This window comes from Ziziphus jujuba, chromosome 1, assembly GCF_031755915.1.
Source record: "Ziziphus jujuba cultivar Dongzao chromosome 1, ASM3175591v1".
NCBI lineage: Eukaryota > Viridiplantae > Streptophyta > Magnoliopsida > Rosales > Rhamnaceae > Ziziphus > Ziziphus jujuba.
This window is the reverse complement of record NC_083379.1, coordinates 12,152,978-12,176,550: the sequence shown is the minus strand read 5'-3', so window position 1 is coordinate 12,176,550 and position 23,573 is coordinate 12,152,978. Positions and strand designations below refer to the sequence as shown.

At 32.2% G+C, this 23,573-nt stretch overlaps 1 pseudogene; it reads right to left on the bottom strand.

Moving 5' to 3' along the window:
* Nucleotides 1-10,075: 10,075 nt before the first annotated feature.
* Nucleotides 10,076-13,919, bottom strand: LOC125423116 (putative wall-associated receptor kinase-like 16; annotated as a pseudogene).
* Between the last annotated feature and the right edge of the window lie 9,654 nt (nucleotides 13,920-23,573).

The following is a 23,573-nucleotide window of genomic DNA, read 5'->3' as shown; positions in this document are numbered from 1 at the left end:
GTAGGCTTAGGGGTCGAGGCAAAGGATACACGGTGAATAACTTTTTCCATACTCCTAAGCCGAGTTCACAAAAAAAGACCAAGTCGGAGGGAAGTGGAAACAATTCAATCTATGAGACGCTGCTCAAAGGACTAATGGCGATCGTCAGAAATTCAAGCAGCAGCAGCGCTGCCCAAGTTGATGCGCTCATATCGGTATGTGGTATTCAGATTCCGTCACTCGCTCATCTAGCCGATACTGTTGCTGCTCCTGGGACCCAAGTCGATGATGTTGCTGGTCTAGGGACCCCTCCAGCCGATGATGTTAATGCTCGTGGGACCCAAGTCGATGATGTTGCTGCTCATGGGACCCCCCCAGCCGATGATGTTGATGCTCCGGGCACCCAATTCGATGATGTTGCTGCTCATGGGACCCAATCTACATCTTGGATTGATGCTCCTCGGATCTATCCTGAGGTGATTATTTATTTATTTATTTATTTATTTATATATATTTATGTATGTATGTTTAAGTAGGTTATTACTATCTATATAGCTCCCATGGTTGAAGGGTCTTACCTACCGCCATGAGGTCATGGGATCGAGTCTTTAAGTTGAAGGAATATTGTCATGTGAACATATATTAATCTTTTTTTTTTTTAAACTTTGCAGGGTGTAAAATGCAATCTTGCACAAGGCAATGTTGGCTATATAGTAGCACGTGGCACTTTGGTACCTTCGCTGCCAACGGATATGTGCCATGGTGTGAAGCTAGGTGCAGCAAATTATAAGGTAACTGTTGATGACGTTATTGATGGATTTGCAGCTTTGCCTATTCCGTCATTTGACATCATACGTGTCGGTGATGCTGAAGGTGCATTTGTTGCATGGCCAAGAGATCTTGTTATCTTGCCATCTGAGGAGGTATTGTTCGATGCAGCTATATATATTAATGAAGTTTAAAATAATTTCATTTTTGTTCTATTTTAAATGTTGTTTGTTGATATTTTGTAGGGAAGCTCGAACAGGTCAAGTTGAGAATGATGAAGATGATAATGTTGATCCCTTAATCGTTACCCGAACGATCCGAGAGTTGCTACGTCGGATCAGGGACGTCGATAGCAATCATTTATGGTTTTTTAATATGAAAAAAGAGATCTTTGGGGAAGAACAACAGTTGGCCATAGCGAGTAGCGATATAAATGATTTTTGTTACATGCAAGAATTATCGTCCGAATGCATCTCATTCTACATAAGGTAAACTAAATTTGGATGTCTTTATAACTAATTCTGTAATTTAATTAATTAAACACTATAATTATTTGTAATCGGATTATGTAGGCATTTATGTGAGGGATTGACGGGCTCCTTCGAAAGGAAATATTGCTTTGTTCATCCGGATATTATTGCTTCGGTTGGTCATCAAAACCCTCATGAACGGATATCAAATATATTGAGTAGATGGCAAGATGCAAGAAATAATCAACTATGGTTATTTCCCTACTGTGCAAGGTAATATTGTGTTAGTTTTATTGAATTTTGTTATGAAAATATTCATTTCGAGAAACATCATATTAACTAAAATATTTATTGGTGTTTTTAGGAATCATTGGATGCTATGTGTTGTTGATTTATACAAAGCAGTAGCATGGTTTTTTGATTCTTTGAAGACTCATAAGAATATAATTGATAAGGATCTAAAATCTTTGATCGACGAGTAAGTTAATTAATAATTCTAATATTTTTACTTAATTGTTCTTATATATATTGGATTTGTACTTTTGAAGCTATTGTATAATCATATACAATATTTATATTTCTATATAGTTCCTTCGTTGCATGGAACCAAGGAAAGACATTTGAAAAGAAACTTCGGTGGCAAAATACTAAGGTAATTATTATATATAAAAACTTAGCATTATTAGTTGTTAGTTAATTTAAATACTTGTATATATTCGTATCTAATATTACACATAATTTACTGTTTGCAAATTTAGACACCGATGCAGCCCGGGAATACGGAATGCGGTTACTATATGATGATGATAATGCGAGATATCATTAGGCGCAAAGTTCCTCCCCGGGACTTAAGAGGAATGGTAAATTATTATTAATTTAATGATTTCATCATATTTCTATTATGTAATAATTAATATTTATGATTATTTTTATATGTATTAACATAAGTTTCTCATGTTCAGTACGAAGGTGTCACTTGGTTACAAGCTGAAAATGTCAACGAATTTAGAGATGAATGGGCAACAGCGATGATCACAAGTATCTCAAACCAATGAATATATATATATGCATGGTAGTGAAATAGCTAGATTTTGTTAATAGCTTTTGTTTGTACATATAAAATATCGTAGACAAATTTGTGAAAATCGCTCATAAGGTAGTATTTGTTTTGCATGAACTTTGGTTTCAAACATACCAATTTTACAAAATTTCAAACAATATTAAAAATAATTAAAATAAACGATGAACAGGCGACGCACAATATGCTTTAGAGTCGTCTGATACAAATAATGCAGAAAAAAAAAAAAACCATCACAGTTATGTGCTTCAATATTTTAACAGATTATTTGATGCCAAAAGTAAAACAGATTGATAAATATTTTCACAAAACCAAAGGAAAAAAAATATTTCAATAAAAAGTCAATAGGCGACGCACAAAAAGCTTGAGGGTCGCCTGAGGGAAATAAGAAAAAAAAAAAAAAGCTCTGTGATGCTGCTTAAACATTTTCACTTGTTATTTAAAGTTGAAAGAAATCAACTGTTTAATACTTTAAAAAAAAAAACAAAAAAAAATTTCACAATAATAGGCGACTCATAATAGTATTTATGCGTCGCCATATATCAATAACATATTTCCTAAAAATTTATTTGAAAAAACAAAAAAAAAATCACTGTGAAGCAGCTATAATATTTTCACTTTTTATTTAAAGTTGAAACAAATCAGAAAAACACAAAAAAAAAAAACTTTCACAATAATAGGCGACGCATAATGTTATTTATGCGTCGCCATATATCAAGAAAATTTTTGCTTAAAATTTATTTAAAAAAACAAAAAAATAAAATCACTGTGAAGCAGCTATAACATTTTCGCTTTTTATTTAAAGTTGAAACAAATCAGAAAAAACACAAAAAAAAACAATTTCACAATAATAGGCGACGCATAATGGTATTTATGCGTCGCCATAAATCAATAAAATATTTTCTAAAAATTTATTTGAAAAAACAAAAAAAAATCACTGTGAAGCAGCTATAACATTTTCACTTGTTATTTAAAGTTGAAACAAATCAGAAAGACACAAAAAAAAAAAAAAAATTTCACAATAATAGGCGATGCATAATGTTATTTATGCGTCGCCATATATTAAGAAAATTTTTGCTAAAAATTTATTTAAAAACTCAAAAAAATAAAATCACTGTGAAGCAGCTATAACATTTTCACTTTTTATTTAAAGTTGAAACAAATCAGAAAAAACACAAAAAAAAAAAAATTCACAATAATAGGCGATGCATAATGGTATTTATGCGTCACCATAAATCAATAAAGTATTTTCTAAAAATTTATTTGAAAAAACAAAAAAACAGCACTGTGAAGCAGCTATAACATTTTCACTTGTTATTTAAAGTTGAAACAAATTAGAAAAATACCAAAAAAAAAAATTTTCACAATAATAGGCGACGCATAATGGTTTTTAGGCGTTGCCATATATAAATAAAATATTTGCTAAAAATTTATTTGAAAAAACAAAAAAAAATCACTGTGAAGCAGCTATAACATTTTCACTTGTTATTTAAAGTTGAAACAAATCAGAAAGACACAAAAAAAAAAATTTCACAATAATAGGCGACGCATAATGTTATTTATGCGTCGCCATACATCAAGAAAATTTTTGCTAAAAATTTATTAAAAAAATCAAAAAAATAAAATCGCTGTGAAGCAGCTATAACATTTTCACTTTTTATTTAAAGTGAAAACAAATCAGAAAAACACCAAAAAAAAATTTTTTTCACAATAATAGGCGACGCATAATGGTATTTATGCGTCGCCATATATAAATAAAATACTTGCTAAAACTTTATTTGACAAAACAAAAAAAAAATCACTGTGAAGCAGCTATAACATTTTCACTTTTTATTTAAAGTTGAAACAAATCAAAAAGACACAAAAAAAAAATTTCAGAATAATAGGCGACGCACAATGGTATTTATGCGTCGCCATAAATCAATAACATATTTTCTATAAATTTATTTTAAAAAACAAAAAAACAGCACTGTGAAGCAGCTATAACATTTTCAATTGTTATTTAAAGTTGAAAGAAATCAGAAAAACACCAAAAAAAAAAAATTTCACCGTAATAGGCGACGCATAATGGTATTTATGCGTCGCCATATATCAATAACATATTTGCTAAAAATTTATTTGAGAAAACAAAAAAAAGAAAAAATCACTGTGAAGCAGCTATAACATTTTCACTTGTTATTTAAAGTTGAAAGAAATCAACTGTTTAATACTTACTAAAAATTTCAAAAAAAATATATGATAATAGACTAATAGGCGAACCACAATTCTTCTTGTCGCCTGATATCATTAATAAATCTTTTAAAATATTTTTTTCAAAAAAACAAAATGTCATGCTGCTTAAACATTTTCACTTGTTATTTAAAGTTGAAAGAATATCAACTGTTTAATACTTAGAAAAAACAATAAAAAATATAAATTATTTCCCTAATGGGCGACGCATAATAGTGTATACGTCGCCTTATATCAATAAAATATTTTCCCAAATATTTAAACATTATCACTTGTTATTTAAATTTGAAAGAACATCAACTGTGTTTATTCAGCGACTCTAAATATTACAATGTTACACTAATAGGCGACCCATAACTGTGTTTATTCAGCGACTCTAAATATTATGCGTCGTGTGTGTTTGTTTCTCGCGACTTCTCGACGACAACTTTTTTTTTATGCGTCGTCGATTGGTCGAATTTTTACTGACGTATTAACCTCAGAGTCGCGGTATTATTTTTTTAGACGCATTTTTCTCGTAGCGTCGCTAATAATGTGTCGCTAGAGCTTATTTTTCGCGTAGTGACAATGGACACATATGCATCTAAACTCTAAAATGAATTATGTTAAACCGCTGTCTAATTTCAAAAGCTATAGTTAGTATGGAATTGCTTAACAATATACATTAAACTTTTTTTCTTATACATCCCTTTTTGTATAAACCTTTAAATGGGAGAATAAAGTTAGAATGGAATCAACTTAACAATATATATTAAACTTATTTTCTTATACATCCTTTGTTGTATAAACCCATTAAATGGGAGAAACGTGCCATGTCAGGACCCGTCCAAAATTCTTCACCGAAATCTTAGACAAGCCCTGATCCTAGGGGAACCCTACCGGACCTTCCAACGGAAAATCCAGCAGAACCTCCCCTAAGGGTAGCACTAACCAAAATTTTTTCTGCACAGAAAACACACTCCAATAATATCTCCTTATTCCTCCCACCTTACTACAATTTGTATCCATAAATTTTCAGCACTTCAAAATAAATTCAGGGAAATAAATGCATAATTTAATAAATACCAGTCCAATCAGTATATAGAGCATTTTGATAAATTCAATAAATATGTATTTAATACAATAATAGAATAAGAAATGATACAAAATGGAGAGGAAAGGAGTGAAATGGTTCTTGGGCTTCAGCAACAAATCAAGACGTCGAGCTCTCGGCCGGACGATCAACGTCGACTAGTCCGAACCTAAAGGAACGGAATTTAAAAATGTGACATGCTAATTATCTTAGTGAGTGATCCTATCTAATGTACAATTATAAAGCAACGATAATTATAGTACATTTAATTAATTAAGAATAAATAAGTAAATAAATAATAATTAATTAAAAATAATATTTTCTCTCAAAACCCTCACGATTCACTCGATTGGAAAAGTTCCCCTTTTAAAACATTTTTGCAAAACCCAATTTTTTATGTCCCAAAAATCAAGGAATAATTAATCAAATAACTTTAAAATAGAATACAAGAATTTAAGGATCCAAATTTATAATAGAAATATAGAATAAGACATCATTGGATACAATAATTAAAATCATAAATAAACTTATATTAAAGAAATTTGGCATAAGAACAAAAATAAACCAAATATATAAATTATACAATTTATTAATTAAATCAATGAAATAATCAAAGAAACATTTTAAATCAATTTAAATATCGATATAAAACAAATAATAAAAATATAATAGAGTTTATTTTAAAATACCAATCGATTTAAATGATAAAATCAAAGCAAATAACTTTTAAACATTAATGACAATAGGAATAAAATCACGATATCAATTTCATAAAATTTGTGTAAAGTTTTAAATTTAAATAAATATTAAAAACAACATTAAATACATTATAATTTAAATATTGCTTTAAAACTTTAGGAATTTAAATTTATATCAGAAAAATAATTACTTGACATAATATCAAAAGCTACTTGACGCACGACACTATATACCAGTGATATCCCACGATACACAGCGTCCCGAGCACCGTGTAACGGGAGGTTAAAGAGAGAAACTTACATACGGTCGCTTCGGCCTCCCGACAGCACCGCTGCTTAAACCGTCATCCCGGCCATGGAGGGAGACGGCTTATGTGCATCATATAAAATTTGCCTGCCCTCGGTCCAATGGCAACTCACGGGAGACATTATAACTTGCGCGCTCATCCACATATACAGTACAGAATACCAATACTGTATGAGTGCGTCTAAAATAAATAAACAATTTTATTAAAATACCCAAGTTTTTTCAAATTTACCATGGGAATTATACCATTTTCAAATTCAACCTCCCATATTTTTCTTTAACATTTCCAGCATAAATCCACCGATAATGATATACAAATAAATTTTCCCAAATCATAAAATCAAACAAATAATATTCCAAGGGCATAATTATACAACTTGAAACCACCAAACTTAAACCAATATTTTCTTGAAATATTTAAAATCAAATCATGCCCAAAAATAATACTAAAATCCAAATACAATTGATTAACTGAAAACACCTTGCTCATGCGTAATAAATACAATTAACTCACAATAATAATAATTAAAAATTCCTTAATAAACAAAATTTTCATTTAGCATCAATATGCATATATATATATATATAAAATAATTTTTTTTACCACAATTATACTTAAATTCCACCACATGAGCATATTTCTAAATATCAAATACATAAAATATATTTATCAAATATTTAATTATAAAATATTCCAAAAATGAAATTTGATAATAATTGCCAAAATCTCAAATTCCTTAAAACCAAAATATTTTATAATGCACAAATATTTAATTCCATTCAATTTTGGCATCAAAATTTCAAATATAAATTTACTAAATATTCAACACATCAAACATATTTTCAAATAACCAATTAACACAAAATATATATATTTTAACATCCCAAAATAATTTTAAAGGTAGGTCACTCACCTAGAGCAAGCAATTAAATCAAGATCCACCATAGGATCGATTCGTCAATCCACATGTGCTACTAAAATAACAATTTACACACAGTCAAATAAATTAATATTTTATTCGGATAAATAATACCCGATATCCGGGGGGTTAAACACAAACATTAACCAAAATTGACGAGTAATATACCGAATCGAAGCTTGAGTGACGAGGATTACGAATCTGGTCTTACTTCCCGGAGATCGGACCGGTGGTGGCCGGAATCTTGCCGAAAAGCTCTCGGCCTTTAGAGCCTCGATTCTCCCAAACCGTCATGAATTGGAGGAAAAGGACACCGGATTTGGATTCAGGGCGTCGGAATTAGTGGGAAAAGGTGGGTGGTGCAACCTGGAACTCGCCGAAATAGTGATTTCTTCGGTGAGCCATCGCGGTCACCGGCAACCGTCGCTGCCGGCGGCACGTGCGGTGGCCACTGACCTTGATTTTTGGCAGGGAGATAGGTCTCAATGTGGGTGTTCCAATGGGATCGGCGATGAGGCAAACGGTGGCCGGAATTGGGAGAAATCTGGGTTTGAAGGTGACGGCGCTGCTGCCCGAAAAAGCCCTGATCCGGGCGCATCGCCGATTGGTTGGCAGTGAAATTTTGCGGTTGGCCGGAAATGGAGAGGCACTCCTACCTGGCCAGCGCGTGTGGCAAGATTCGGCAAGAAAATTTTGCAACTCCAGTGGCCGGTGGTTCTCTCTCTCACTCTCTCTCTCCTCTCTCTCTTTCTCTCTCCTCCCCCCTCTTTTCACACCGTTTAAGGCCACCATAGGTGGTACTGTTCACCCACGTGGACTTCTAAGATGTCGACACATGGTGTCACTGTTCATGTACTGTGCATAATTCGAAAATAAAATAAAATATTGCAGTAATTGGAAAACTTTGCATGTCTATAACTTTCAAACCACATGTCCAAATCAGACGTGCCACTAGTCTACGGACTTGTATCGACGAGTACTTCACAACCATGCATGAGTCAAAGCTCAACTTTACATGAATAAAAAGTCAACTCCGACACCCTTGAGACAGTTTAGACCTCAACTTGTTTTGCTCATAACTTTCAAACCGTAGCTCCGTTTTCAACGTGCTACTAGTCTACGAACTCATGCCAACATGTACTTCGTAACGGTACCTCAATCAACCTAGAATTTCATCCGAGTCAAAAAATCAACTTTTAACCCATTCGGTCAATGGTCAAAGTCAATGGTCAACGGTCAACGGTCAACATCGGTCAAAGTTGGAAAATTTCCGCTGTACTTTGGGATGGGGTGTTACATGCCAAACAATACCTATTAAATGAGAGAAAAGAAATAGGCTTTACATGTACGTGCCAACAACTTGAACACCAATTCAAGGTAAATCCAAATTACATTAAGAATATATATATTGTGACTAATATTAAGAATATATATATATATATTATGATCAGCTCAACAAAAGAACAATTACTTTTTAATATACCTAAATTTAACATCAACCTTGAGGTGATTAAAAATTAGGAATTGAGTCTCCATGGTCGATTTTCCGTTTGACCAAATGGAATCAATAGATGAGATGTCAACTTACCAAGCTCCTTATCGTCTTCTACATCTTCACTGGAGAATGTTCTACTGTTGCCTATTAAAGAAAAAAACGTAACAGAGGACGTAGAAAGGCACATATATTTGCAAAAATTATTCGGTAAAGAAACATCTGTTCTAGTTTTATCATTATTGATAGAAAGAGTATCATTCATGGACATTTTACTAGGATATATAAGAGTATGAACCAAAATTCTCCCACCCCTGTTATTATAGTCACGGGACCAATGACTAATTTGAAATCTTCATAAATTGAACCATTCCCCAAGCTCTATTAACTTGAAAGCTTTATAAAGAGTGCTATCTTATCTGACTAAGAGCAGTGGAATTCAGATAATTTACAGAATACTCCAGTAATGAATTATATTAATCCAAAATACTACATGCTCAGTTTCTGCCCCGTTTTCAGTTTTAGCTAAACAAAAGCTAACCCATAAATTTGCCATGACTGTACAGACAACTGGTTGGATTAGAGAGAGTTAAAGCAAGAGAGGATTTTTACTGTGGAACAAGCATCGTTGATGGTGAGAAGAAAATGTATTTCCATTTGAATCTATAAAACCTCATACGAAACTCTAAAGGGTGAAACTATATTACATGATTAAAAAAATAAATAAATAAATTCATTAAAGCAACTATCTTATAGTGTAAATTCTTCAATGGGTTTTAATCAAATAGATTACAATTAATTGGATAGTTAATAGTTCTGTTTTTCTGGATCACCCTGCAAAAGTTGCAAGCAAATTGGATGTATGTATCTTTTAAAGTTATGCTCAAGTGGACTTTCTGCGTAATAATGTATATATACAGAGAGAGACTTCTGCATAAGAAAACAGAAAAATACAATGCGTTCCCTTCTATTATTGCTAAACTAACAGAAAGCTAGAATAAATTGTACAATGGAATACACTTCTCAATAAAGTGGATGATCAGTTTGTTTAATATGTAACAACTATCGTGCATCATCATATGGCGTAAACATTTGGATTTGCATGCTATCAAATCCAATAGTAGTTGCACCACTCTTAAAGCCACTTTCACCACTAGAATTTTCGTAAGTGTTTGAAGGTGAACCAAGCAAGTTTTCAGTCTCTTCTGGATATAAATGCCCCTTTCCCCATGGATGTTTGTCCAAATTGATCAGTCCCTCTAGCTCATTGGCTACTTCTTTCATGGAAATTCTTTCCTCCCCTTTCACACTTAAACACATCTTTGCAAGATTGGCCACTTTCTTTACTTCCTCAACGTTTTCTTCATCAATGATGTCACCATCAAGAACATCAAGTAAGCATTTCTCTTCAAGTACCGCAGTGACGAAGAACATCGCTAAGTTTCTTTCACCCTCAGGCCTATCAAAAGAAACTGCCTTCTTGCTTGTTAGTAGCTCAGCTAAAACAACTCCAAAGCTGTATACATCACTCTTTTCTGTTAGCTAGCTTGAGTGGAAGTATTCCGGGTCTAAGTACCCAAATGTTCCTTGAACCAAAGTAGTTAGCTGATTTTGGTCCAATGGAATGAATCGTGAAGCTGCAATGTAATTGTCGTCCAACAGTATATTTGAGGTTTTAACATCTCTATGTATAATCGGCGTCGAAGTTGCAGAATGCAAATATGCAAGCGCTCCTGCAGCTTCTGATGCTATCTTCAATCTCAATTTCCATGGAAGGATGGATGCTTTGCCTTTGTTATGAATATGGTGGAAAAGAGTCCCATTGGTTATGAACTGGTAAACTAGTAAAGGCACCTCTGTTTCTAAGCAACAACCCAACAATTTAACCACATTCCTATGATTAATCTGCAAGAGCACCGTTATTTCGTTGATGAACTGTGAAGTTAGTGATTGGTGACCCATTTTGGACTTTTTTATAGCAACTTCTTGGCAATCTGGTAATATTCCGTTGTAAACTTTTCCATAGCCTCCTTCGCCAATAACTCTGTTTTCATCGTAATTGTTTGTGGCTTTTTAAAGTTCTTCTGCACTAAAAATTTTGGCCGTTCTGAAATTTGGGAGCCGTTGTTGCAACATTAATCCACCATTTTGTTCGAAGAACTTCTGTTTTAATTCGTTTAGCTTTCTTTTCTTCATTCCCCAGCAACATATCATAGAAATTGTAACCGATAACGGTATGCCTACACCTGAATATTTGTTGAAACAAGCATTAATTCAAAAACACTTCTTGGCGCATAAGTAGTTTACCTAAAGTTCATATGTTAAAAAAAATTATGAATGTGTATTGTTTTCTTAATCTTAAAAAAATATATATATATATATATTTGATATATTCGTGCATCATGTTTCACATGAGGGAGAGATCTCCTCCTCTGCAAACAGAGAGAACTTAAAAAGCTACCCCATCTCCCTAGCTCTTATTTTCTCTTTTGCTTCCTATAGCTGGTTTCATTTTCATGTGCATGGTTGCTACTTGCTAGTTTGGCCTAATTGTTTCTTTCTTTTACTATGCTTAATTAATTGAGACAATCTTTTGAGTAACTTAATAAAAATAAATTATGTCGATTCAATATAATATCAAACAAAGGATTGTAATGGTTTGTCTAATATCAAATAAAAATAAATCCAATTATGTAATTGTACAAGATTCTCTAGACATAAACTTTATGAATTGCCACTTTCCATCTATCTTAATTATCACTTTATTCAATGGCTAGGTTACCACCTAAGCATTCTTTAATTAATTTAATCGGAATTCTTGATAAGAAACTTACTCCCTAACTGTATATCTAAATATTTAAATATTGCATTCCAAACATAGTCCAGGAGCATTACACACACATACCTAGTGCAGTATAGGTCTCTGAGGATCGCTTGCATTGTTTTTAACGCAAGCCGTTCCAGTTTTGTTGTATCCCTTTGGACATAAACACTCCCATGTCCCAGGTAAATTATTGCACTTTCCAGGATTGCAGTCATGTTTTGAGTTCTGGCATTCATCGATATCTGAAAATTGTGGAACATATATATATATATATATATATAGAATTTTGAGATAGTTTATAATTATTTTTTTGAAGGGCATTATAATAAGAATTTTTATTATATTTTATAAATTAAAAAACTTTACAAAAATATTTTAGAAATACAAATTCATTCAAATAAAATCGTCTCAATTCTTACCTTCACTGAAATATGCAACTTAAAATATATAGAAGAAAAAAATAAAACATTAGTTGTTGAATGATAAATTAATTACGAAATTTCATGAGATCCCAATAAAATTTTGCAAAACTGCAATTTATAGTTTAATAGCAGAGAAAACGTATTAAAAAAAAATAAAAAATAAAAAAAGAAAAATTGTTGCCTTATTATAAAAAATAAATAAATATTACATTTTTATTGTATACATTTATTTTATAAACTTTGTTTTTTAATATTAAGGGTGGAAAGATTGGGTCATTGCCTTAAAAAAAATAGTTATTTCACCATTTAGCTATCCCTACATAGACTACTTTGTAAACATCAAAACAATAATTTTCTGCTAGTGATGTTCGACAATTTATATTGTTGGATTAGCCTCCGATAACGTATAATCCATGTGAAAATTATCAGTTTCTTTAAAGAGAAATTGAGTTTGGTCATGCTCATCATAAAAAGGGCAACGTTAGGCAAATTTTGTTTCTCTGATGTCTGGCTAACAATTTTAAATGCAAAAACTAGTAAATCGTATTTGTTTAATATATATATATATATAAAACGTTGTTTATAGTTTACAATTAGTTATATGCATAAGAATAAACTAGACTTTTATTAGTCAATTTTAGTTAAGGTGAAAAAGTTTTCTAATTAATATATATGACCGTAATAAGATACTCAATATATATATATATATATATAAAACATCATATGAGATAATAAATTAAATGGAGTGAATCATTTATTTACCTTGGCAACCATTTGGGTGATATGGGTTCCCTTCATAACCAGGCTTACACTGGCAAAGGTAACCAGGCCCATTCGTGGCTTCCACACAGTTGGCGTTGGCTTTGCACGTAAAGTTGGCTCTCTTTTCTGCTTCATCACAGCTCTCCTCCCCAATCGCCCAATTTAAAACCAGTGGAACCCTTTCTGTATTTTCCAATATTTGGAAACTTGCATTGGAAAACATGAACTGGTTATCTTGAACCACGAAAGCATAGCTGCATGGGTTAAAGTCATACACAGAAGTGTGGTTGCTGAAGCTTTCCAAGTAGACCGTAATATTCCTGAGTCCACTGGGGATGGAAGTCTGGCAACATCCCACGCCTGAGCAAGAAGACTGATCATTAGTGCTAAAACTGCCAACGTCTATATCACTGCATGAGGAAATACAACCAGTTGTGTACTTTTTTTGGCCTCTATAGCCTTTAACGGTTGCATAAGTGTCGCTGCCGACGGCTACGAACTTGTTTCTCGCATATGAGATGTTGAACTCTGTGAACCAAAGCAAGGTGGTTGTGTAGCTTTTGCTAATAACTCTCTTGCCCTCTTGGTCGTACCAATCTTGGGCTACATAGGTCGTGGTTCCCAACTCACCGTCAAGAGATATGTTTAAAAGTGGCAAGTTATCAGTACGGTTTCCTAGAAATGGTTTGGGACGCTTCAAAGATTGGTCACAATCGATCCAAAACTTGTCAGAGAGATAACAGCCTTTGGATGTACCAAAAGGGTATGGAATTTTCACATCCCCACAGCTGTCCGGGCAGTCAGGCAACGATATTCCTTGAGATTCTACTCTTGTTCTTGTTTCTGTGGCTGCTAAAGCAATGATAATCATCATCCCCATCAATGTGATACGACTCATGGCCGCTACTTATTTATCAGTTTCTAGCTTAAAAATATTTATTAATTTATATATATTCGCTTTGTCAAGTGCTAATGGGATCCCTAATTTTATAAACAGCAATTCAGCCGCCATGGCTGGGTTGGGTGGAACGGAAAAGTCCATGTCTACGAGATTGGCTGATTCTCTTTGTTTACATGTCGTGTTTTGTTCCTATATTTGAGCCGGTACAAATTTTTCAATATGCGTGAAGTGATACGCCAAAGGACAATGATGGTGGACGCGCATCGCATCTGATTGTATAAAATTCCGATAAATTAACGCTAGGAGCACCTAATTTTATATTTGTAATTTGGATACTCAATGATACAACAAATTATTAATGGTTAAGAAAGTAAAAGTAATATAAGAGCATATTTAATAAATAGATTATTTATTGTTAGATTTTTTTACCATATCAAATAAATAATTATTAAAAAAATTTTTTGATAAATCTGTCATAATACCTTATCAAGTTAATGGTTCTTTATTTTTTTTTAAAATCTGTCAAACGTTATAAATTTCCTTAAAAATATTTTTTTAAATCTATTTTTTGTAAAAATAAACTAATAAAATATATATAATCAATTTATATGCATGAATAATATTTTACATATTAATATTGTAAAATAATTTTAAAATTAATTATATATTTATAATACATCGTATATAAATTTTTACTTTATCAATTAGTATACCACACAATTCACATTTGGAAGCAAAGTGGAAAGTTTACACATGTTGCCGTGGTCGTCTTGCAATTTTGTCATGTCTTGTTCCGTGGTTCGAGGTGGATGCATTAATTCTTCAGACAATTATGTACACGAATGTAAGTCTAAAATTTTACAAATATATTGTGTTGTATATATTTTGCATACTTTCAAAATTTCATCTTTTTTATGCATAAAAAATATTTTTTTTACATTTTTTATTTTTATTTTACATAAATCATTGCATGTAATTATTGGTTGTTGTGCAGGGTTGTAACAGCCCAGACCACCCGCATCAAAATATTGTCCGCTTTAGACCCAGCCCGCACGGTTTTGCTCTTCCCGACCCCAGTACAACCGTGGGTCATAGGAAAAGACCTCTTGAAGGGAAAGGTATCCACACGCTTATAAGTCATGCTTCGTTCCCTTTTTCAACCGATGTGGGATGTTACAATCCACCCAGGTATCCACACGCTTATAAGTCATGCTTCGTTCCCTTTTCCAACTGATGTGGGATGTTACAATCCACCCTCCTTAGAGCCCAGCGTCCTCGCTGGCAAACCGATCCGGGTCCGGCTCTGATACCACTGTAACAGCCCAGACCACCCGCATCAAGATATTGTCCGCTTTGGGCCCGGCCCGCACGGTTTTGCTCTTCCCGACCCCAGTACAACGGTGGGTCACAGGAAAAGGCCTCTTGAAGGGAAAAGTATCCACACGCTTATAAACCATGCTTCGTTTCCCTTTCCAACTGATGTGGGTTGTTACAGGGATGGCGTGATTTCAGTCATGTTTGGTTGTATTTCAGTTAAAGCTGTGCCTTAATAATTATAGTTTTTTTTTTTTTTTGGGTCAGTTTTCGCACATGTGTTTCAGTTAAGGCCTGCCTCTTCCTCTTGGCCTTTATGTATGCACAAGAAGATAAATAAACGTTACATTATGTATTTTAAGTTAAGGTTGAAAATTCTATGTAAAAATGTGAAGTTCCATATCAGTTGGAAAAGAAAATGAAGTATGCTTTAAAAGAGGATGTGAATACATTTATCTTGAGACGCGTTTTGATAAAACAGTACGGCTGGATCCAAAACGGACAATATCTCATATAAGTGTATTGGGCTATTACAAAAAAATCTTTGATTTAATAGTTATCACATTTATTTTTTCCATTAAGGGGACAGAAAAGAATAAAATGCATTATGAATTTTGCTCTTTAAGTTCAAAACAGTTCCCCTTTTCTTCAAACAAATATATATTTTGTTATTTATCTTATTTTGAGATGAGCTTGGTATGGAAAAATACATCTTTATTAGCGAGTTAAAGTAAAAGTCCTTTTGAAGACTTCAAACTCTTCTAAGTAATTGTTACATAAGTTGTTTTTAAAGATTTTTAAAGCCAGAAAAAAATTTTTGAAAAATTCAAACTGACTTTCTACCAAAAACATACATTCTAGAAATAAAAGAACAAAGACTTTTGTCAAACAATAACATTCCATTTAAACTCCTTTATTGTCCTAATTGCAATTAGACTCACAGTTTTGAAAAATCATCATTAACTTCACTTTTATCAATTAATTTTAATAGTTAATTAAAAGCCAAAATTGTATTTTAATAATATTATTAAATCATACATAAAATATTGATTTTTAATCTCCCCTTGCTTTAACTGGTAAAAAAATGAACATGGATCTGTTCTAATGGATATAGAAAACTAGAAAAACCTTAATGATGATTTTCCAAGAATATGGATATTAAATGAAATCATGACAAAACTAAATGGTCTAAATGAAATTTATCATTTTTCTTATTCTTCTTTCAAGTAAGAATTCATTGCTTCCAAAATTAGGGCTTATGCTTTCTTCAACTTCACAAAAAGGTGGTACGCGTTACGTATATAAACGACTCCATCCATTCTTCCATTTATCAGTTGTGGGGATTGGCTATTGTAGAATCATTTGGAAATTGAAGGTTCAAATTAATACATTTTAAATTGGAAGGTAGAATATGAAAATTGGCCAAAATACGAGCTACTAATATCAATTCAAGTAAAGTTCTTTTGAAGATTTGAATCTTTTCTATGAAACTTTTCAAACACAAGTTATTTTTAAGCTTTGCCAAAAACAATTTTCTTAAAAATCACACGACTTTCCAACAAACATTATCTAAGAACAAAAGACTTTTTTTAGAACAAAATTGAATCCTAATTTTATGAAAAACTATAGCTTACTGCCTACATAATTAAATAAAAGAAGAGTATTGACCATATATGTTTGACTATTCCCAGTTAATCAAAGCATCTCCAATCAAAATATGAATTGTGAATGAACATGTTACATAAGCAACATAAACAGTATTTTTTTTTTAAAAAAAATTATTCTTTAATGTTAATGTCTAAAATAAATATAAAAGCTAATGTAATCTAAATATTGTAAATGTATATACCTAATTCTAGAAGTTTTGTTAGACATTATTCAATTTTCTACAAAGCAAAATTTTTCCTAAAAAGGTAATACATTAATAAATGATATACTTAATGAATAGCCAAAAATATCTTTGATGCACATTATTATTAGAGAATAATTTTAAAATTAATTTTCCATTTATGCCAATTAAATTTAAAAATGTTAATTTAGAGAGCAAACTGCATTTACTATTAGAGATGCTCTCAAGTTGATCAAACTTTATATATATGCTAACTTTTAGTTTTTATTTTCTTTTAAAAAAAAATTTCTTTTGTTAAATATGCACCTCAAATGTAATTTTATGTTTGAGAGGTGCACCTCAAATGTAACTTGGTGTATCAGAGTAAAAACTGAATAATTTATGTTGAATTTGTAATGCAGTTACCATATTTATGTAAGTTTATTGGTATGTATTAGATGTAATGACTAATGAGATCAAAACGGAACCGTATACCACTTACGGTACAATTGACTCCATATTGTAGTGGATGTTTTAAAAGATGCTCCAATTTTTAAAGTTCTATCCAATTATTTCTTGAAAGAACTTCAAAGTTTAAATGTTCAAAATAATTTCTAGTCAAAATTAGCGAAATCTAGCTTCTCATAAAGGTGTGCTATTTCTTTATTACCACGTACGGTACAAATGACATCATATTTTGGTGGACATTTTAAAGGATGCTACAATTTTTAAATTTTTATCCAATTATTTTTTAAAAGAACTTTAAAGGTCCAAAAGAAATTCTAATCAAAATTAGCTAGGTCTAGCTTCTCATAATGGTTTATTTTTTCTTTAAATAAAAAAAATAATAATGACAATAACAAACAATAACAAGTAAACAAGTGGTTTTGCCACTGAATTAAGTATGCTAAAACGGGATGAAAATTCAGTTTAGTGGTAAGTTCGTCTGTACTATATTTAAGAACCGAGAGGTATTGGATTTAAATTAACAAAATTTAATGAATAAAGAACAAATTAATTGTACCTCAAATTAAAATTATGAAACATCAACCGCAAGGGAGAATTCGAAATGGTAAAGATTGTAGACATGGGAGATTACTGACCAACGGTCTTTCTATCAAGTCATTTATGTATCAGATGGGGCATCTTATATAAAACAATGACACCAGTCATCATCTTCTAGCCCTTAAATTTAAAAGACCTATAATCATTTGCAATGTTACATAATAATAAAATAAAATCTGCAAAACGTAACCTAGAAAGTATTTTTTGTTTGATTATAAGTGGAATGTGATACCACACCATAGGAATATCAGTGGTATATAAAAATATTTTCTTGTAAATGTTCTGAGGCGCCTCTCTTTCAAGACTTTCAAGACATGCATGTCACCACTGTATTTGTTTAGTTCTTGTTGTCTTCCTTTTTATAATTTTCTTCTGTTTATTTTGTTCTATTCTTCAGAGAAATAAATACTGTGCATTGCAAGTCTTCGTCTTTGTTTTAACTATCAGATCATAGACATCGGAAGTATTTTGAACAAATGCGCAATTGTAACTTTGAAACTACACTGTTTCTTTTTCTTTTTTCTTTCATAACATTTGATAGAACTTGTATATTTCATAACATTTCATCATTCCTTTCTAAGGAACAGTTTAGGTTTTACCATTGGGCCAAGTCTGTAAAATGTACTTGGTTGAATATTCCATATACATAGCTATTTATTTTTTAACATACTTGATTTCTTATTGGTTTTGGTTGAAGATGAGTGCAAGTTTTGGTTAATTAGACGGAGAAATGCATTTAATTTGACTTTGAAATGTTTACTTATGGACGAAACTGTCTTATCAATTACACCATCACAATGAAATTTCCACCAACTTTCTAGTTGGTTTTGGTCGAAGATGCATATTTTTCTCTGTTTCTTTCTTTTTTTTTTTCTTTTTTTTTCTTTTTTTTTGCTTGGGGTCGGATGTCAAGGAGAGGATATGTTATCGTTCCTTGCCTGCTTGAGTTGATTTAAAAATAATTATATTATGAAATGTAGAAGAGTATTAAATTTTTTTTTTTTTTTTTTTAAGAATACGTGTTTATTAAATACGAAAGTATCCATGGCTAACAAAACACAAGAACAACAAGAGCCTTATATGACTTCGTCTTGAAGTAAACATTTATAATATTCTGCCATTTTTTATTTTTGAATTATCCTTGACTAGCTTTTTTGGAAATTTTCGTTCAACAAATTTTAAGTTGCTATTGGGGGTACAATAAATTGGACCATATACAACAGATAATTAACCGCATGCTCTGCTGAAATTACACATATGAACTGACACACACACACACACACACACACACATATATATATATATTCGTACAGAGTCTTCGGGGGCACATAGCCGAAGTCGTGTATATATATATAAATATATATATACATATATATATACATGTACATAATCTCCAGAAAGCTGAGGATTGATTTGGTGAAAAATTCAAACCACACAAGATATATCATCGTAGATTTCTCTAGAAAAACCTTCCCTAGTTAACTTCTCATATGCGGCTTGAGCTATCATCTATTTTTCCATTACAATCTAATGCCTCTTCGTTCGAGATCACCAGCATAAATTAAGCACAAAGGGATCGATAATTAGTATCTTCCGATCTCCCATTGATATGCATGTAAACTGAACCTTTATTAATTTGTTTCAATTTTATTTCACTTCAACCTTTAGGACAAAAGCTTAGCTGGATGGATAACCAGGTAATTACATACTTGTATTCTCCTATTTAAGTTTTTGATGCAAAATTATACCAAAAACACTTGCTTTCACATGCTTGATTATGCACTTTTTTGTTAGCTACTTATATACTGATTTAGGGTCAGGGAAAATCAATTCCATTTCCCCCTTCGACAATGAGATCAGTGACTCCCAAGTTATCACAATATAGTATGCTTAATAAATTCCAATAATATATATATATTTTTTTTTCATAGATATTATTCCTCTTAGCCATATTGTGGAAGAAATTGAACTTATGTAATATATATACATAAATATAGTGTGTATATATACATATATAGATATCTGTGCACAATATTCTCATATGGTCCTGGTTCTTTTAACTCATTGAATTTCATTACAAATTCACAATAGTAGGTTTTTCTGTTCTGTAATATCCAAAAATAATGTATACTTCAAATCAAGGGCTAAAATCTTTATTAAATAAAGAAAACTGCAATATATCTTACTTTTCACGGGCCATCACTTGCCAAAATAATGAATTTTCTATCCCTGTCGGTACTTTCTACCCTGGTTAACATATGGTTCTGATGTAATGTGCTCTTTCAATTTTGACGGATGCCCTCGCCAAAGCAGAAAACAGAGCAAGAATCATAGAAGTAACTCCATTTTGTCACTTGGGAATAAAAAATAAATAAATAAATAAAAATAACCCAAAAAAAAAAATGGAGTGGAGGAAAAAGATTGTAATATTGAATTCTTGTTTTAAAGTTTAACATATACATAATGCATCCTTCCACATGGAAGACACTGAGGAGAACTATAAATAATGTCCTAAAAGTCCAACTCTACTGTCAAAACATATCTTCCAAGGAAAGAAATAGAATTCTATGTATACCGAAACCAAAACTTTTATTAAGTGGTAATACCATAGGAAAACCAGTTTTCCCCATAATGTTCAGAAGCAAAAGTTGGAAATATTACACCTGGTACCTTTGGACACAAATCCACCTCTGCTCTTGACAAGCTCTTTCTCCTTCAGTGGCTCATGATCTACAGTAGAGCCTCCTTGAGAGCCAACCACCTGTCTCCAAAATGTTATCATCTAGCCTTATATGCTCTTTTGATGGCCTTTTTTGGGTTTGTGCAGAAATCGCAGGCTTACTCATTAGACATTGTAGAAGAACAACAAAAGTTTTTCAGCTCAATACATAGTGTAGAATATAAACGTACATAAAGATACTTTTGAATGCCCTTACCTCACTTATAGTATATATTGTCAAATAGATGGCTTTGTAGGTATTCTGCAACATCACCATGTAAGTGACCATCTAAAATTGTACATTATTCTAACTCATAACCATTTGCGTTCCTATTTTGTGCCACAGTATAATCTTCCATTCTATGCTTCATTAATTTTCCCTTGGACCAAATGGAATCCATGGGTGAAATGCCATCGACTTACTAATTCCTTGTCGACTTCTGCTTCTTCCTTGGACAACCGATGTCTTAATTTTTCCTAATGCAAATGTATTTTACATTTTAAAGGACGAACATGAGAGGATATAAAAAAGCACACAAAATTGCAAAAATTATTCTATAACAGAAGCGTCAGTTATTAGTTTTATTATGTATTGAGAAAAGGGTACCATATTCTTGGACATGTTATTAGGATGTAGTGAGGCTTGGATAGGGACCGACCTCACACAAGCCATGCAGACAAAAAATGTGATAAAAATGGCATCCGTTGGATGTGCACATATGGTAGGAATGGCCCAGATTGAAGCTGGCTTTCACATGTGAATTTTTGCCCCCCTTCTCCCCCTCGCACCTTTACCTTTCTCTTCTCTTCTCCTCTTCATCTGTGCTTTCCACACTTCCACCCACCGTGCCAGAGAACGTTGAGCTAGCACCACCTCCAGCTCGCATGCAACATTGAGCCACCACCATCTCCAGTGGCCATTGATGAGATCTCACATACTCAAGATTAAAACTCTAGATTTTAGCTAAAACCAATATTGTATGTATCTGTGTATATTGACTCCCTTGCCAATTTATGAAATATTACTTTCATGTGTTTTGTTTTTGGCATTTTCATCATTTAACAAATTTTGAAGTGTTTTGGCAGAAAGCAAAGATGTAGTTTAGTAATTACAATCATTGAAAAGATTTATTAATTTCTTTTCTTTTCTTTTTAGTTTTTTTTTTTAACCCATTTTTCTCCTATTATCTTGGCAGCTGAAGATAGAGTCATTGCTCCGTTTGTTTGATTCATAGCTGTAGGAATTAATATACATAGAAAAACAAGAACAGAAACAGAGATATTGTTATTTTATCTTTAAAGTTTAATTTTGCTTTTGGGGGTTTGGTAAACAAAATAGGAAGCTTGCTTTTCATTGTTTCTGGTAGGATGAATTGTTTTCTTGACAAACTTGATTCCTAGCTTTCATTATAACTTTTTTCCTTTTTAATTATTTGTTGGATTTTTAGTCCATGCGTTCTTTATTTCTGGACTTTATATAAATTTTATTAGCATCAATGTAACTTCTATGAAGTTTAAAGGTGTTACTTGTAAATTTTTTCTTTTAACGGGTTATGATGAATTATCTTTTAAATCTTGTCTTGTCTTCGAAATGGTGGAACATAACTCAAACTCCGCCGGCTACTCTCTGAAATGGTGGAACATAAGCTGGTGCGAGTTAGTTCAAGCTAGTGCAATTGGTGCAATTTAGAATCTTGGCAAACTTGGTGCGAGCTAGTATGAGGAATCTAAGTTCTGAATCTTGGAAATGGTGGAAAATAAGTTGGTGTGAGCTAGTCCAAGGTAATGATGTGATTCCGCCCGAGACCGCTCAACCGATAACCCGCTGGGGTGCTGACTCGACACGGATGAAGACTAGGCCAATCAAAAGAGCTCAAATTAAGAGATTTAAGGGCAACCTGGGAGTATTTATACAGAGGGTAATCAATCTCAATAGAGCTTGTCCATACTTGCAGATACAAAGCCTATTCGAAGCATCCAAGTGGTGGAAGCCGATACGGACCTGGGTGACGGTTTTAGTACATTTTTGGAGTCCGGGGAGCATGAAATGGTTCCAATGCTTTATGGGTTCAATACATATGCCTAATAGGTCATGGAATCAAGTTAAAGCAGCCTCAAATGCAATCAAAAAGGGCTTGTACCGACAGCTTCAACAATTTGGCCGAATTTGCTGTATTGCTTGCTGGCTTTACTGTATTTTACTGTATTAGCCTTTTCTTATTTTTCCAAGCATGGGCAACGTGTGGGCCTTCATATTCAGTTTATTTGGCATCCTACAAAGCATCTAGAAGCTGATTTGGAGCTCAATTTGGTCAAAGATTAGTCAAAGTCAACTTAGTCAAAAAGCTAGTATTATAGTTTCCTAATTTGATTCTACTTTTTGTTTTAGGAAATTACCATTACTTTTTAGTTTTTATTTATTTATTTTCTGGAAAAATAAGTTTAGGAAAGTTATTATTTTGTTATTTTCATTGTAAATTAATTAATTCCTAATTCAAAATAAAGGAATTAATTAATCCAAATTAGATTAGGAAAGAAGTGAGAATTTCGGCCACCATAGAATTCTTTATTATGTGGCCTGTTTTACCTAGGGTTTTTAGGGTTTACTTTGTTTCTTTCAAAGCCTATTTAAAGGCTTATTTTTCAATATGAATACAACTTTGATTTGATTAAGAAAATACTTGTAAGATTAATTATCTCTTTGTTCTTTGAGAACACCTAAAAC